The following is a 15,485-nucleotide window of genomic DNA, read 5'->3' on the forward strand; positions in this document are numbered from 1 at the left end:
TAACACTGGTGGTGTCTGGAAAAGGAGATTGAGTTTTTTGTAACTCCTTCTACCTCCCGCGTGATTTTGGGCTTCCCATGGATGTTGAAGCACAATCCCTGGATTGATTGGCCGTCTGGGGTGGTGGTTCAGTGGAGCGAGACCTGCCATCGGGTGTGTTTAGGATCCTCGGTTCCTCCCGGTTTACAGGCTAAGGAGGAGGTCACAGTCCCTCCCAATCTGACGGCAGTGCCGGTTGAGTACCACGATCTTGCTGACGTCTTCAGCAAGGATCTGGCACTCACCCTTCCCCCGCACCGTCCGTACGATTGTGCCATTGATTTGGTTCCAGGCGCTGAGTTCCCGTCCAGCAGGCTGTACAACCTCTCACGACCTGAGCGCGAATCAATGGAGACCTACATCCGGGACTCATTAGCTGCCGGGCTGATCCGGAACTCCACCTCCCCGATGGGGGCAGGTTTCTTTTTTGTGGGCAAGAAAGATGGCGGACTCCGTCCATGCATTGATTACAGGGGGCTGAATGAGATTACGGTTCGCAACCGATACCCGTTGCCATTGTTGGATTGTTGTTCACCCCCCTGCATGGAGCCAAAATCTTTACTAAGCTGGATCTTAGAAATGCGTATCACCTGATTCGGATCCGGAAGGGAGACGAATGGAAGACGGCATTTAACACCCCGTTAGGTCACTTTGAGTACCTGGTCATGCCGTTCAGCCTCACCAACGCCCCCGCGACGTTCCAAGCCTTGGTTAACGACGTCTTGCGGGACTTCCTGCACCGATTCGTCTTCGTATATCTGGACGATATTCTCATCTTTTCTCCGGATCCTGAGACCCATGTCCAGCATGTACGTCAGGTCCTGCAGTGGTTGTTAGAGAACCGACTGTTTGTGAAGGGCGAGAAGTGCGAGTTTCACCGCACGTCTTTGTCCTTCCTGGTGTTTATCATCTCCTCTAACTCCGTCGCCCCTGATCCGGCCAAGGTTGTGGTGGTGAGAGATTGGCCCCAACCAACAAGCCGTAGGAAGCTGCAACAGTTCCTCGGCTTTGCTAATTTCTATAGGAGGTTCATTAAAGGCTACAGTCAGGTAGTTAGCCCCCTGACAGCCCTGACCTCTCCAAAAGTCCCCTTCACCTGGTCGGATCGGTGTGAAGCCGCATTCAAGGAGTTGAAACGACGGTTCTCTACTGCGCCAGTTTTGGTGCAGTCCGACCCTAGCCGCCAGTTCGTGGTTGAAGTGGACGCCTCTGACTCAGGGATAGGAGCCGTGCTATCCCAGAGCGGAGAGACCGATAAGGTTCTTCACCCGTGTGCCTACTTTTCACGCAGGTTGACCCCGGCTTAACGGAACTATGACGTCGGCAATTGAGAACTCCTTGCGGTGAAAGAGGCTCTTGAGGAGTGGAGACACCTGTTGGAGGGAGCATCTGTGCCATTCACGGTTTTCACTGACCATCGGAACCTAGAGTATATCAGGACCGCCAAGCGGCTGAACCCTAGGCAAGCCCGCTGGTCACTGTTCTTCGGACGTTTTGACTTCCGGATCACCTATCGCCCCGGGACCAAGAACCAGAGATCGGATGCCTTGTCCCGGGTACACGAAGACGAAGTCAAAACTGTGCTATCGGATCCACCGGTGCCCATCATTCCGGAGTCCACTATCATGGCCACCCTCACCTGGGACGTGGAGAAGACAGTCCGGGAGGCCCTGGCACGGAGCCCGGACCCCGGAACCGGTCCGAAGAACCGTCTGTACGTCCCACCAGAGGCCAGAGGTGCAGTCTTGGACTTCTGTCACGGTTCCAAGCTCTCCTGTCATACAGGGGTGCGAAGGACCGTGGCAGTTGTCCGGCAGCGCTTCTGGTGGGCGTCTATGGAGGCCGACATCCGGGAATATATCCAGGCCTGCACCACCTGTGCCAGGGGCAAGGCAGTACATAAGAAGGCCCAAGGACTCCTCCAGCCGCTGCCGGTGCCTCATCGCCCCTGGTCCCACATCAGCCTGGATTTCGTCACGGGCCTCCCGCCGTCCCAGGGCAACACCACCATCTTCACGATAGTGGACCGATTCTCCAAGGCAGCCCACTTCGTGGCCCTCCCGAAGCTCCCAACAGCCCAGAAGACAGCAGACCTCCTGGTCCACCACGTCGTCCGTCTGCATGGGATACCCTCCGACATCATCTCTGATCATGGTCCCCAGTTCTCCTCACATGTCTGGAGGAGCTTCTGCAGGGAACTGGGGGCCACCGTGAGCCTCTCGTCCGGGTACCATCCACAGACGAACGGACAGGCAGAGCGGGCCAACCAGGAACTGGAACAGACCCTCCGCTGCGTCACATCTGCGCACCCGACGGCCTGGAGTAACCATCTGGCCTGGATCGAGTATGCGCATAACAGCCAGGTGTCTTCTGCCACCGGCCTCTCCCCATTTGAGGTGTGTTTGGGGTATCAGCCCCCGTTGTTTCCCGTGGTGGAGGGAGAGGTCGGTGTGCCCTCGGTCTAGGCCCACCTGCGGAAGTGCCGTCGGGTGTGGCGCTCCGCCCGTTCTGCCTTGTTGAAGGCCCGAACGAGGGCGAAGACCCATGCAGACCGCCGGCGATCCCCGGCCCCTGCTTACCAGCCCGGGCAGGAGGTGTGGCTTTCCACGAAGGACATCCCCCTCCAGGTGGACTCCCTGAAACTTCAGGACAGGTACATTGGCCCCTTCAAGATCCTCAAAGTCCTCAGTCCTGCCGCAGTGAAGCTCCAACTCCCGGCTTCACTGCGGATCCATCCGGTTTTCCACGTGTCACGCATCAAACCTCACCACACCTCACCCCTCTGTGCTCCCGGACCGGCGCCGCCTCCTGCTCGGATCATCGACGGGGAGCTGGCTTGGACGGTGCGCCGGCTCCTGGACGTCCGTCGGATGGGCCGGGGGTTCCAGTACTTGGTGGACTGGGAGGGGTATGGACCCGAAGAACGCTCCTGGGTGAAGAGGAGCTTCATCCTGAATCCGGCCCTCCTGGCCGACTTCTACCGTCGACACCCCAACAAGCCGGGTCGGGTGCCAGGAGGCGCCCGTTGATCGGGGGGTCCTGTTTTGTGTGGGCCGCCAGAAGAGGAGGTACTGCTGGCCCACCATCAGAGGGCGCCCTGCCTGAAGTGCGGGCTTCAGGCACGAGAGGGCGCTGCCGCCATGGACACAGCCGGGAGTGACAGCTGTCACTCATTACCTCTTGACAGCTGTCACCCATCTACTCAACATCCTCTCACTCCATAAAGACCAGACGTCATCTCCACCTCGTTGCCGAGATATCATACTTCATTGGAGGTAATATCCTCAGCCATTTGTGTTTTCTATATCTGTATATTGTGAGTGTTTGCAGGAGTACCGGTCCCTCTTTCTGTGGAGGCTGAGTGAGTGCAGGACGGCACTCTTTTCCCCTGAGGAATCACTGCGGTACTCTGCAACATATTGAGTGTGAGGTGGAGGTGGCATTCCCACCGCTGTTGTTACTGGGTGTACACACACCTACACTTGACTGTCTTTGTTCTCGCCAGCAGTACCAGATCCAACAGTCGGGGACGGTGATCACCTGGGAATTCGGGACTTGGCGGCTCCAGTATTCACCAGGTTCTGTGGCGGTGGAAATCGTGTGGTTCCGGCTCTTCTCAGGACAGACGTCTTCTATCCTCTAGCCTGCCCACACGTCACCTTTGTGGATTGACTGTAATTATATTCTGAGATTGTCTGTATGTTCGTTGTGCACATTTCACAACATTAAATTGTTACCTTTTGGCTCATCTATTGGCCGTTCATTTGCGCCCCCTGTTGTGGGTCTGTGTCACTACACTTTCACAACAGATACTCTGTTACACAAGCAGATAACTACTGGTAATCTCATCCACATAAAATCCTTATAAGATTGCCTTGCATCAGTGAAAAGCTGGATGTCTAGCAATTTACTACTTTTAAAATCTGACATGACTGAAATGGTGGTTCTTGGGCCAGTGAGACAGCTAATGCTTAGCTTAGGCTCGCGTTTCATACATCACACTGACAAAGTGAAGAACCTTGGGCGAATTTTTGATCCTACGTTGTCCTTTGATCTCCACATTAGAGATATTACAAGGACTGCTTTCTTCCACCTGCAAAATATAGCGAAGATTTGTCCGATCTTGTCTATGGCTGATGCTGAGACCCTGATCCATGCATTTCTTTCTTCTAGACTGGACTACTGCAGTTGGCAGGAACTTAGCTGAATGGAGCAGAGCAGCATGCTCTGAGGCAGAGTGCAGATGAGCAACAGCACAGCTGCAAGTTCCAAAGTGATGTTGTAGTGCAGGTAGGTGCGTGGAAGCCAGTAGATACCTGGAAACACCAAAAGTCAATGTACTCTATTACAAAAAATAGAGGAGTCAGGTTACCTTGAGATGAGCTGCGGTAAGCTCAGATGTCAAAGCACATTGAGGCGCCAGCATAGACAAGGTCATGGATCAAAGGCGTGGATTAATGTCCATGTCCATGTAGATTTTGGCAAAGACTGAGCTCAAAGCCAGGGTTTACATAACCTGCTCCTGATTAGCAGCTCATGAGTGTCAGGTGTGAGGAAATGATGAGTTGCAGATGTGTATATATTTTCCAACTTACTCCCATTGGTGAAACTTCTCCTCATTTTCTGCCTGAAAGCTTATTAGGAGACGAGTGTGCTCAGGGCTCCCTGTTTGTTTACAAAATCCACACACGTTACAGACCTTGAAATCCAACAGCAGGGGTCGCTATTATCCAAAGATTTATGAACATACAAATTAACGTGCTTATCCTTTATCATGATTTTCTCCATTGTGAGATATAAAGGTGTCTTATCATAGCATTCGTGTGTATTTGCATTATAACGCCTCAGCGCACGAGCGAAGTTACAATATTCTTCAGAACGACCATATATGCAACATGCATCCAGCAGCATACACGTTGCTGTCATAGGCAACTGCCTGTAAAGTTTTTTGGCAAGTTATAACTTTCTAAACATTGTAATTTGTAATGAAAGCCACTTCATTTGTGCGGCTCTTTTGGCACCATGTTTGTTTGTTTGGAGACAGCAGTAAACTCCTCCTACCCCTCCAAACGGAGTGTGCATCCAGATTCACTCCAAACAGAGGTGTTTGAAGCCCTTCACCTACCCCTCCGCCTCGCTCCAAAAAGAGAATTGAGACACCCCTCTGTCTCTCGTGCCCACGCAAAACGGAGGGGAAAGGGTAAGGGGATTGAGAGGGAATTGAGATTCAGCCTAATTGTTGAAGCTTTGTAGGTGGAATTCTTTCCCCTTCTTGCTTGATGTATGACTTCAGTTGTTCAACAGTCCAGAGTCTGTCTATATATATATATATATATATATATATATATATATATATATAATTTTTTTCATCAAATAGCATCATGCCAAGATATGTGTGATATCAGAAGGTTGTAGGCCTCACTGCAATAATTTCTATTTTTTGAAGAAATATTGGCTGGCATCAATCTTGAAGTTGCTGATATTGTTCCAGAAGAACCAATCTCTTTTGCTGAACAACAAAACTCATTGTTATGAACTGTTATTTCTTCCCGCAGTTCTTTCTGCAATACTACCCCTTACAAAGTACTAACTCAAACTATTCCACACTTAAAAATCACTTACAATTTAATCAAAGTTACAGCAAACTAATCAAGCTTGCGCCCTGCAAGAACTTCTCTTACAGACAAGATCCACTCTTATAGAACCAAGAACAATGGATACAAGGAGTTTTTATACAGGATTACATGTGCGTGACAGAGGCGGACCTTATTTTGCAAAATCCTTCTTTTATTGGCCCCGTGTGGGCATTCAAGGGAGGTCCACCCCCCTGCCCAAGGCCCGCGCAATAACGGAAGATATATGATTTATAATTGCAACCTAACACTCTTTATCCTAAGTGGTACAAACTGGTTAAATCCAGTTCTACATGCACATACCAAGAGAGAATAAAGGAAAGTGAGAATAAGAATGATACTAAAAGTAAATAAAATAACTACCTTAATACCAAAACAAGTACAGAAAACAAATAAAGAAAACCATAATTGAACACAGAAATAGATCTAACAGAACAATTTGCATTTTATTTCCAGTCATAAATTATTAAGCTATCACTGAGGTATCACATGTTCAATACAATGAAATATCTATCTTTTTTTCCAGTCCACACAAATCAAAGGAAATATGAGAGGCATCATGAAGGACCTGATATGTTTTCAGTTTCTATGAAGCTGCCAAAACTGTGGAAAAAGATGTCAAAGGCAATCACCAGCACGTTCAGCAGTTCTATATTGTATTACCTTTTTTTAATTGACTACAAGTTTGTAGTTTCAGTACTGTGCACATTGCTAGAGAAGCATCTGAGTCCTTGCATCATCAAGATGTCCAGAATATCTGGGATCAACCGTGAGGCCTCACGGGTGGCATTCGACCAGACAGTGGCTGACAGGATGACGCAGGTGACCACTGTCACCGGAGACTACAAGCTGACCATGTGGCTGGCACTGTGGGTGTTCACAAACTGCTGGATGCTGAGTTGAGCAGTTCCCAGTCTGGCAACATGGACAGCCTTGTTGGGCGGATCTCATGCCACACATTTTTCCCCTGAGATAAATTAGTATTTAGAGTAAAACAAAAATCAGTGTTTACAGAAATGATTGACTGAATTTATTTTGTAAAATCAATTTAAACACAGAAAGGTATACACTGAACAAAAATATAAACACAACACTTTTATTTTTGCTCCCATTTTTCTTGAGCTGAACTCAAAGATCTAAAACATTTTCTACATACACAAAATACCTATTTCTCTCAAATACTGTTCACAAATCTGTCCAAAAATCTGTGTTAGTGAGCACTTCTACTTTGTTGAGATAACCCATCCTGCCTCACAGGTGTGGCATATCAAGATGCTAATTACACAGCATGATTATTGCACAGGTTGGCCTTAGGCTGGCACATGAGCATGTGCAGCACAACCGCAGCCCATGAGATGTGAAGTTGGCATTCCATTTCACACACACACACACTGCATATAGAGTTATAGTTGCAGCTAATTTTCAACCCCTGTCCCAAGTTGGGCTTTAATATGAATACAACATGGAAAATTAAAAACCTATAAAAACACAATATACTGTACACGTACCCTATATGATAACAAGCAAAACCTAGCCTACAGAATTACATTCAAAATCATCACAACTCTAAACAAAATAGAATTAACTGACAGTTACACATAATATATAATTACAGTCACACTATATAGTAGTATGTAAAGGTTTGGGCACCCTTGATGATTTCCATCCATCCATCCATCCATCCATCCATCCATTTTCTTCCGCTTTATCCGGAGTCGGGTCGCGGGGGCAGCAGCTCAAACAAAGCCGCACAGACCTCCCCCAGCTCCTCCAGGGGAACCCCAAGGCATTCCCAAGCCAGCCGAGAGATGTAGTCCCTCCAGTGTATCCTGGGTCTTCCTCGGGGCCTCCTCCCGATGCGACGTGCCCGGAACACCTCTCCAACGAGGCGTCCAGGGGGCATCTGGAAAAGATGCCCGAGCCACCTCAACTGACTCCTTTCGACGTGGAGGAGCAGCGGCTCGACTCCGAGCTCCTCCCGAGTGACCGAGCTCCTCACCCTATCTCTAAGGGAGCGCCCAGCCACCCTGCGGAGGAAACTCATCTCGGCCGCTTGTACTCGCGATCTTGTTCTTTCGGTCATGAGCCAAATCTCATGACCATAGGTGAGGATCGGAACATAGATCAATCAGTAAATTGAGAGCTTTGCCCCCCTACTCAGCTCTCTCTTCACCACGACGGTCCGATACAGCGACCGCATCACTGCAGATACTGCACCGATCCGTCTATCGATCTCACGCTCCATCCGTCCCTCACTCGTGAACAAGACCCTGAGATACTTAAACTCCTCCACTTGAGGCAAAGACACTCCACCGACCTGAAGAGGGCAAAGCACCTTTTTCCGGTCGAGAACCATGACCTCGGATTTGGAGGTGCTGATTTTCATCCCGGACGCTTCACACTCGGCTGCAAACTGCCCCAGTGGAAGCTGAAGGTCCTGATTTGACGAAACCAACAGAACCACATCATCCGCAAACAGCAGAGATGAGATTCTGTGGTTCCCAAACCAGTCCAGAACCGGTGACAAATGGCAGCCCTGGCGGAGGCCAACGTGCACTTGAAACAGGTTTGACTTACTACCGGCAATGCAAACCAAGCTCCTGCTGCAGTCGTACAGGGACCGGATAGCCCTTAGCAAAGGACCCCGGACCCCATACTCCCGGAGCACTCCCCACAGGGTGCTCCGAGGGACACGGTCGAACGCCTTCTCCAGATCCACAAAACACATGTGGACTGGTTGGGTGAACTCCCATGAACCCTCGAGCACCCGATAGAGCGTGTAGAGCTGGTCCAGTGTGCCACGACCAGGACGAAAACCACACTGCTCCTCCTGAATCCAAGGTTCGACCATCGGTCGAATTCTCCTCTCCAGTACTCTGGAATAGACCTTACCGGGGAGGCTGAGGAGTGTGATCCCCCTATAGTTGGAACACACCCTCCGCTCCCCCTTCTTAAACAGAGGGACCACTACCCTGGTCTGCCAATCCAGAGGCACTGTCCCTGATCGCCAAGCGATGTTGCAGAGGCGTGTCATGATTTCCATGATATTCATTTATAAATCATTGGTTGTTTGGATCCTCTCCGGGAACCATCACCTTATCGTGTTGGAGAGGTTTGTCTGCCACTATGAACCTGACAGCTGTGCTGTCTGGAGCCTTCTGCTCCTGGTAGGGTCTCCCATGGCAAATTGGTCTCAAGCGAGAGGCCAGACTCAGAATGGTTCATAAGACACCATGAAAGAACGAGGCAGAGGAAACATGACCCGGCCTGGAGGAAGTCTGGGGCCGTCATCTGGAGCCAGGCCTGGATGTAGGGCCCGTCAGTGAGCGCCTGGTGGCTGGGCTTGCCACGGAGCCCATTCGGGAACAGCCCGAAAAAGCAACGTAGACTTTCCATCTCCACCCTGTGGGCTCACCACCTGCAGAGGGAACTGCAGGTGTCGGGTGCGCTGTCCTTTGGGTGGAAGTGAAAGTCAAGGGCCTCGACAGACCAGACCCAGGTGGCAGGGGCTAGCCCTGGAGGGTCTGGAATGTCACCTCACTGTGGTGGAAGGAGCCGGAGCTTGTGTGGGAGGTGGAGCGATACCAGTTAGATCTGGTGGGTCTCACCTCCAGGCACAGCCTCGGCTCCGGAACCACTTTCCTTGATAGGGGTTGGACCTTATTCTTCTCTGGAGTTGCCCAGGGGGTGAGTTGCTGGGCGGGTGTGGGGATACTCATGAGTCCCCGTCTGAGCACCGCTACATTGGAGTTTACTCCAGTAAATGAGAGGGTTGCCTCCCTGCGTCTTCGGGTGGCGGGGGGGGGGGGGGGGGGGGAGACTCTGACTGTTGTTTGTGCATTTGCACCGAACAGCATTTCGGAGTATTCGGCCTTCTTGGAGTCCCTGAATGGAGTTCTGTATGGGGCTCTGGTGGGGGCCTCCATTGTTCTGCTGGGGGACTTCAACGTTCAATGCACACGTGGGCAATGACAGGGACACCTGGAGAGGTATGATTGGGAGGAACGGCCTCCCTGATCTAAACCTAAATGGTTGTTTGTTATTGGACTTCTGTGCTACTCACTGACTGTCCATAACAAACACAATGTTCGAACATAAGGATGCTCATAAGTGTACATGGTACCAAAGCACCCTAGGCCAAAGATCGATGATCGATTTTGTGATCATATCATCTGATTTGAGGCCACATGTTCTGGACACTTAGGTGAAGAGAGGGGCAGCGCTGTCAACTGATCACATCTGGTGGTGAGTTGAATCAGAGAGTAGGGGAGGACTTTGGACAGACCTGGTAAGCCCAAATGGATAGTGCGGGTGAACTGGGAACATCTGTAGGAGCCCACTGTCCGACAGATCTTCAACTCACACCTCCGGCAGAGCTTCTCTAACATCCCTGTGGAGGTTGGGGCATTGAACCAGAATGGGTAATGTTCAAAGCTTCCATTGCTGAATCTGCAGGAGGGAGCTGTGGCCTGAAGGTCTTAGGTGCCTCAAGGGTAGGTAACCCTCGAACACCGTCGTGGACACCAGTGGTCAGGGAAGCCTTCCGACTGAAGAAGGAGTCCTTCCGGGATATGTTATCTCGGAGGACTCCAGAGGCAGTTGCAAGGTACCGACAGGCCCGAAGGGCAGCAGCCTCTGCTGTGGGGGAGGCAAAGCAGCGGGTGTGGGAGGAGTTCAGAGCAACCATGGAGAAGGACTTTTGGTTGGCATCAAGGTGTTTCTGGTGAACCATGAGGAACCTCAGGAGGGGAAAACGGGGAACCATCCCAGCTGTCTACAGTAAGGATGGGACTCTGTTGACCTCAACTGAGGATGTAATCTGGCACTGGAAGGAACACTTTGAGGAACTCCTGCATCAGACCTGAGCACCCTCTATAGTAGGGGCAGTAGGGTAAGCTGATGGAGGATTTTCATCAATTTCCCTGGTGGAAGTCACTGAGGTAGTCAAAGAAATGTCCAGAAATGCTGAAGGCTCTGTGTGTGGAGGGGTTGTCTTGGATGAGACGTTTCTTCAACATTGCATTGAGGTCTAGGACAGTGCCTAAGGAGTGGCAAACTGGGGTGGTGGTCCCCATATTTAAAAAGGGGGACCAGAGAGTGTGTGCCAACTACAGGGGCATCACACTACTCAGCCTCCCTCCCTAAAGTCTACTCCAGGGTGCTGGAAAGGAGGGTTCGGCCGATAGTTGAACCTCTGATTGAAGAGAAACAATGCAGGTTCTGTCCTGGTCATGGAACAACCGACCAGCTCTTTACTCTCACAAGGATCCTGGAGGGTGCCTGGGAGTATGCCCACCCAGTCTACATGTGTTTTGTGGACTTGGAGAAGGTGTATGATTGGGTACCCCGGGAGATACTGTGGGAGGTGCTGTGGGAGTATGGAGTGAGGGGGTCCCTTCTCAGGGCAATCCAATCTCTGTACTCGCAAAGCGAGAGCTGTGTTCGGGTGCTCGGCAGTAAGTCAGACTCGTTTCCGGTGGAGGTTGGCCTCTGCCAGGGCTACGCCTTGTCACCAATCCTATTTGTGATATTCATGGACAGGATATCGAGGTGTAGTCGGGGAGGGGGTTCGGTTTGGTTGGCTCAGGGTCTGCTTTTTGCAGGTGATGTGGTCCTGTTGGCTTCTTCGGCCGGTGACCTCCAAGACTCACTGGATTGGTTCGCAGCTGAGTGTGAAGCGGCTGGGATGAGGATCAGCACCTCTCAATCTAAGGCCATGGTTCTCAGCAGGAAACCGATGGATTGCTTACTCCGGGTAGGGAATATGGCCTTGCCCCAAGCGAAGGAGTTCAAGTACCTCGGGGTCTTGTTCACAAATGAGGGGATGATGGAGCATGAGATTAGGCCGGAGAATCGGTGCAGCAGGGGCAGTATTGCATTTGCTCTACCATACTGTTGTGACGAAAAGGGAGCTGACCCAAAAGGTGAAGCTCTCGATCGACTGGTCAGTCTTCGTTCCTACTCTCACCTATGGTCATGAGTGTTGGGTCATGACCGAAAGAACTAGATTGCGGGTACAAGCGGCCGAAATGGGCTTCCTCAGGAGGGTGGCTGGTATCTCCCTTATAGATATGGTAAGATGTTCAGTCATCCGTGGGAGGCTCGGAGTAGAGTCACTGGTCCTTCATATTGAAAGGAGCCAGCTGAGGTGGTTCAGGCATCTGGTAAGGTTGCCTCCTGGGCGCCTCCAAAAGGAGGTGTTCCAGGTCATCCATCTGGGAGGAGACCCTGGGGAAGACCCAGGACTAGGTGGACAGAGTGTATCTCCACACTGGCCTGGGAATGCCTTGGGTCCCCCAGTCAGAGGTGGTCAATGTGGCACGGGAAAGGGAAGTCTGGGGTCCCCTCCTGGAGCTATTGCCCCCGCGACCCAAACCTGGAAAAAAGGTTGAAGATGAGTGATGAGTGAGTGTGTGGTTGTTTGGATTAGCAATTTCAGTTAAATACAGGGTGGGGCACAAAAAGAGGGATACAATGAAATTGTTCCAGTTTCTACAAATGTATGAATTTTTTCAAGATTTTTTCACAAGAGATGGAAATTATTTTAAAGTTTTATTGTTCAAAAGCATTTTTAAATTGATGAATGTTTAGACACCGTGATCAGTAATTCATGATTGAGGTTGTTCACTGGCCCAAAACCTGAAGTTTTGCTTTTTCACATGGCCACTGAAATAGAAGTGTGCCTCGTCGCTGAAGAGAAGACATTCCAAAAGTTGAGGGTAATTGTCAATACGTAGTGTTCAGTCTTGTTGGCTTGAGTTTGCGCTCGAAGAATCTGTACTTTGTAGGGACACATTTTCAAAACATTGTGGATAATTCAGCACACAGGTCTGCTGGAAATACCTAGTTGCTGTGACAGACGTCTGGTGGACTTGCAGGGCAACTATTCCAATTGGTCCCTGATGTCTTGAATATGAGTTGGTGTCCTCACTGAACTTTGTGCCACAATGGCCTTTGTTATTGTTAACCACACTTCCAGTGTTTCTAATTTTTTCTACCAAACGTGATTGTATGGCGATGAGGAATTTTCTTCCCAGGATATTCACGTCAAAATTGCCTCTGAACAAGAGTAGGTGACCAAATAATGCTCGTAGTGGTCTATCTTGGTATCAAATAAAACTTACAGGTCTGCTCTGTGACTCACCTGAAAAAGAAACAATTATTTCTCTAGAAAATATGAGTCTTTACTTTTGTCCCTCTTTTTGTGCCTGACCCTGTATATCACATAGCAGACAAACACAGTGATATTTGAGAAGTGAAATGAATTCTTAAAAAAAAAAAAAATACACAGGTGCATAAATTTGGGCACCCCAACAGAAAAAAATACATCAATATTTAGTAGATTCTCCTTTTGCAGAAATAACAGCCTCTAAATTCTTCCTATAGCTTCCAATGAGAGTCTGGATTCTGGTTGAAGGTATTTTGGACCATTCTTCTTTACAAAACATCTGAGATTTGTTGATTTCCGAGAACGGACAGCCCGCTTAAAATCACACCACAGATTTTCAACAATATTCAGGTCTGGGGACTGAGATGGCCATTCCAGAATGTTGTACTTGTTCCTTTGCATGGATGCCTTACTAAATTTTGAGCAGTGTTTAGGGTCGTTGTCTTGTTGAAAGATCCAGCCCCGAAGAAACTTCAACTTTATCACTGATTCATGAACATTGTTCTCAAGAATCTTCTGATATTGAATGGAATCCATGTGACCCTCAACTTTAACAAGATTTCCAGTACCTGCACTGGCCGCACAGCCCCACAGCATGATGGAACACCTCCAAATTTTTCTTGGCCTGCCACTTTGGGCCTTAACTAGTACTGTGCCTACAGTCTTCCATTTCCTCACTATGCTCTTCACAGTGGAAACTGACAGCTGAAATCTCTGAGATAGCTTTTTGTATCCTTCCCCTATACCATGATGTTGAACAATCTTTGTTTTCATGTCATTTGAGATTTGTTTAGAGGCTTCCGTATTGCCACTCATTAGAAGAGATGCAAAGCGGGGAAACATTTGCAAATGGCCACCTTAAATATTCTTTCACCTGTATAAGGAAGTCAAGGGTCAACGAGCTTAACAAACCAATTTTGTGTTTCAATAATTAGTGCTAAATGTATTAAAATCTGTAAAATGACAAGGGTGCCCAAATTTATGCACTTGCCCAATTTTGTTTAAATAATTATTGCACACTTTCTGTAAATACTAGAAACTTCATTTCACTTCTCAAATATCAGTGTGTTCTGCTATATGATATATTTAACTGAAATCTCTGATCCACACAACTAATGATTTATAAAGGAAAATCATTAAAATTATCAGGGGTGCCCAAACCTTTGCATACCTTGCATGTATATCATTCCCCCATCACATTAGTGCACGAATTGCACAAATGCCATACAAGTTGACATTCGAATGACATTCGTGCAATTCTTCGTGAATTCAACCTGCACTTGAACACCTCATACAGCATTCCCACAGCATTCAACACATTTGTGTGTGTCAGGGCTCATGGTGGCTTGACACAGGAAGCAGTAGGAGACACATGCAGTGATGAATAAAAGGCTTTATCTAGTAACCAGGCAGTAGATTTGGTACACAGGTGGTCAGATAAAGAGGCAGAGTACACTGGCAGGGAGGTGATAAGGGCTCTAGAAAATGGGGATACCCATACCCGAGGTATAACACGTTGATACTGGTATCAAAATGAAGGTATGCTCTCTAGTAGGGATGTCCCGATCCGATCACGTGATTGGAAATCTGGCCCGATCACGTGGTTTCAGACTTGATCGAAATTGGACATTGCATACCGATCAGGAATCCGATATAGATTTTATCCTCATTATTTTGATCAGCGCTATTTCAAGCTCATTATTGCAGATTAATGGGCCTTTCACGCGTCAGAAGCATCAGAGGAGTCAAGCATTGGTCTAAAAAGCGTTAATTTAATTGAACTTTAATTGAACAAAATAAAAAGCACGAGTTCAACCGGACATTCTCACACACGTGTGCGACCGAAACTGATTCCAGAGGAGAAAAGGGAACAACAGTTGCGCAGTGAATTTGGGAAGAAGAGATGGAATTGTAACCCGGACAGAGGTGGGGGGAGTTATGCACAAAGTTTCTTTCGCAGAACTGCTGTTTGTGTGTTTACGCGCTCAGCCTGACGCCTCGATGGAATGACAAGAGGGTAATGGACACTTTCCCACTGAAAGTCTTACTCAGTCATCCTTCCATGCGCAGCAGGACCCAGTGCTGACCAAGTCCTCAGGACGAGGATCTGTCATCTGATTAACAAAAAGAAAAAAAACTAATTGTCCTGTGATCGTTTGTCTGCAAAATGGAGCGAGAGATGGTGTGCGCACGAGCGACGTGCGCACTCATCACATTTAGGAGCGCGTCTTAAAGAGCTTCTGTCTTTATTCACGTTCACTGCGCTGCTCTGAACTTGTTGAACACTGATAAAGCATCAGAGGGGTACACTCAGGACTGTCAGGACGCAAAAGTAAGTTTTTTTTCCTTTTACTTTTCAAGTTGACTTTTGAACTTTCGACGCTCTGAGCTGTGACGTAGCTTCGCACTGTCCAATAGGAATGACGCGTCTGGCCAAAACACAGAAGAGTAGTGGCAGAAACCACTGATCTCTACAAAACAGAAAAGTGTCACAGCACTGCTCATTTATAGAGCAGTTTTCTGAAGAAAAATTCTTGGAAATGTTTTGTTGTTGTTTTTTTTACCTCAAGATTTCTGATTACTATTTAAAAAAAGTTTAGAACACTTGTAATTAAAACAGCTAAATCAATAAATGGTTCTTAAGA

The sequence above is a fragment of the Thalassophryne amazonica genome, chromosome 11 (genome assembly GCF_902500255.1).
Source record: "Thalassophryne amazonica chromosome 11, fThaAma1.1, whole genome shotgun sequence".
Lineage (NCBI taxonomy): Eukaryota > Metazoa > Chordata > Actinopteri > Batrachoidiformes > Batrachoididae > Thalassophryne > Thalassophryne amazonica.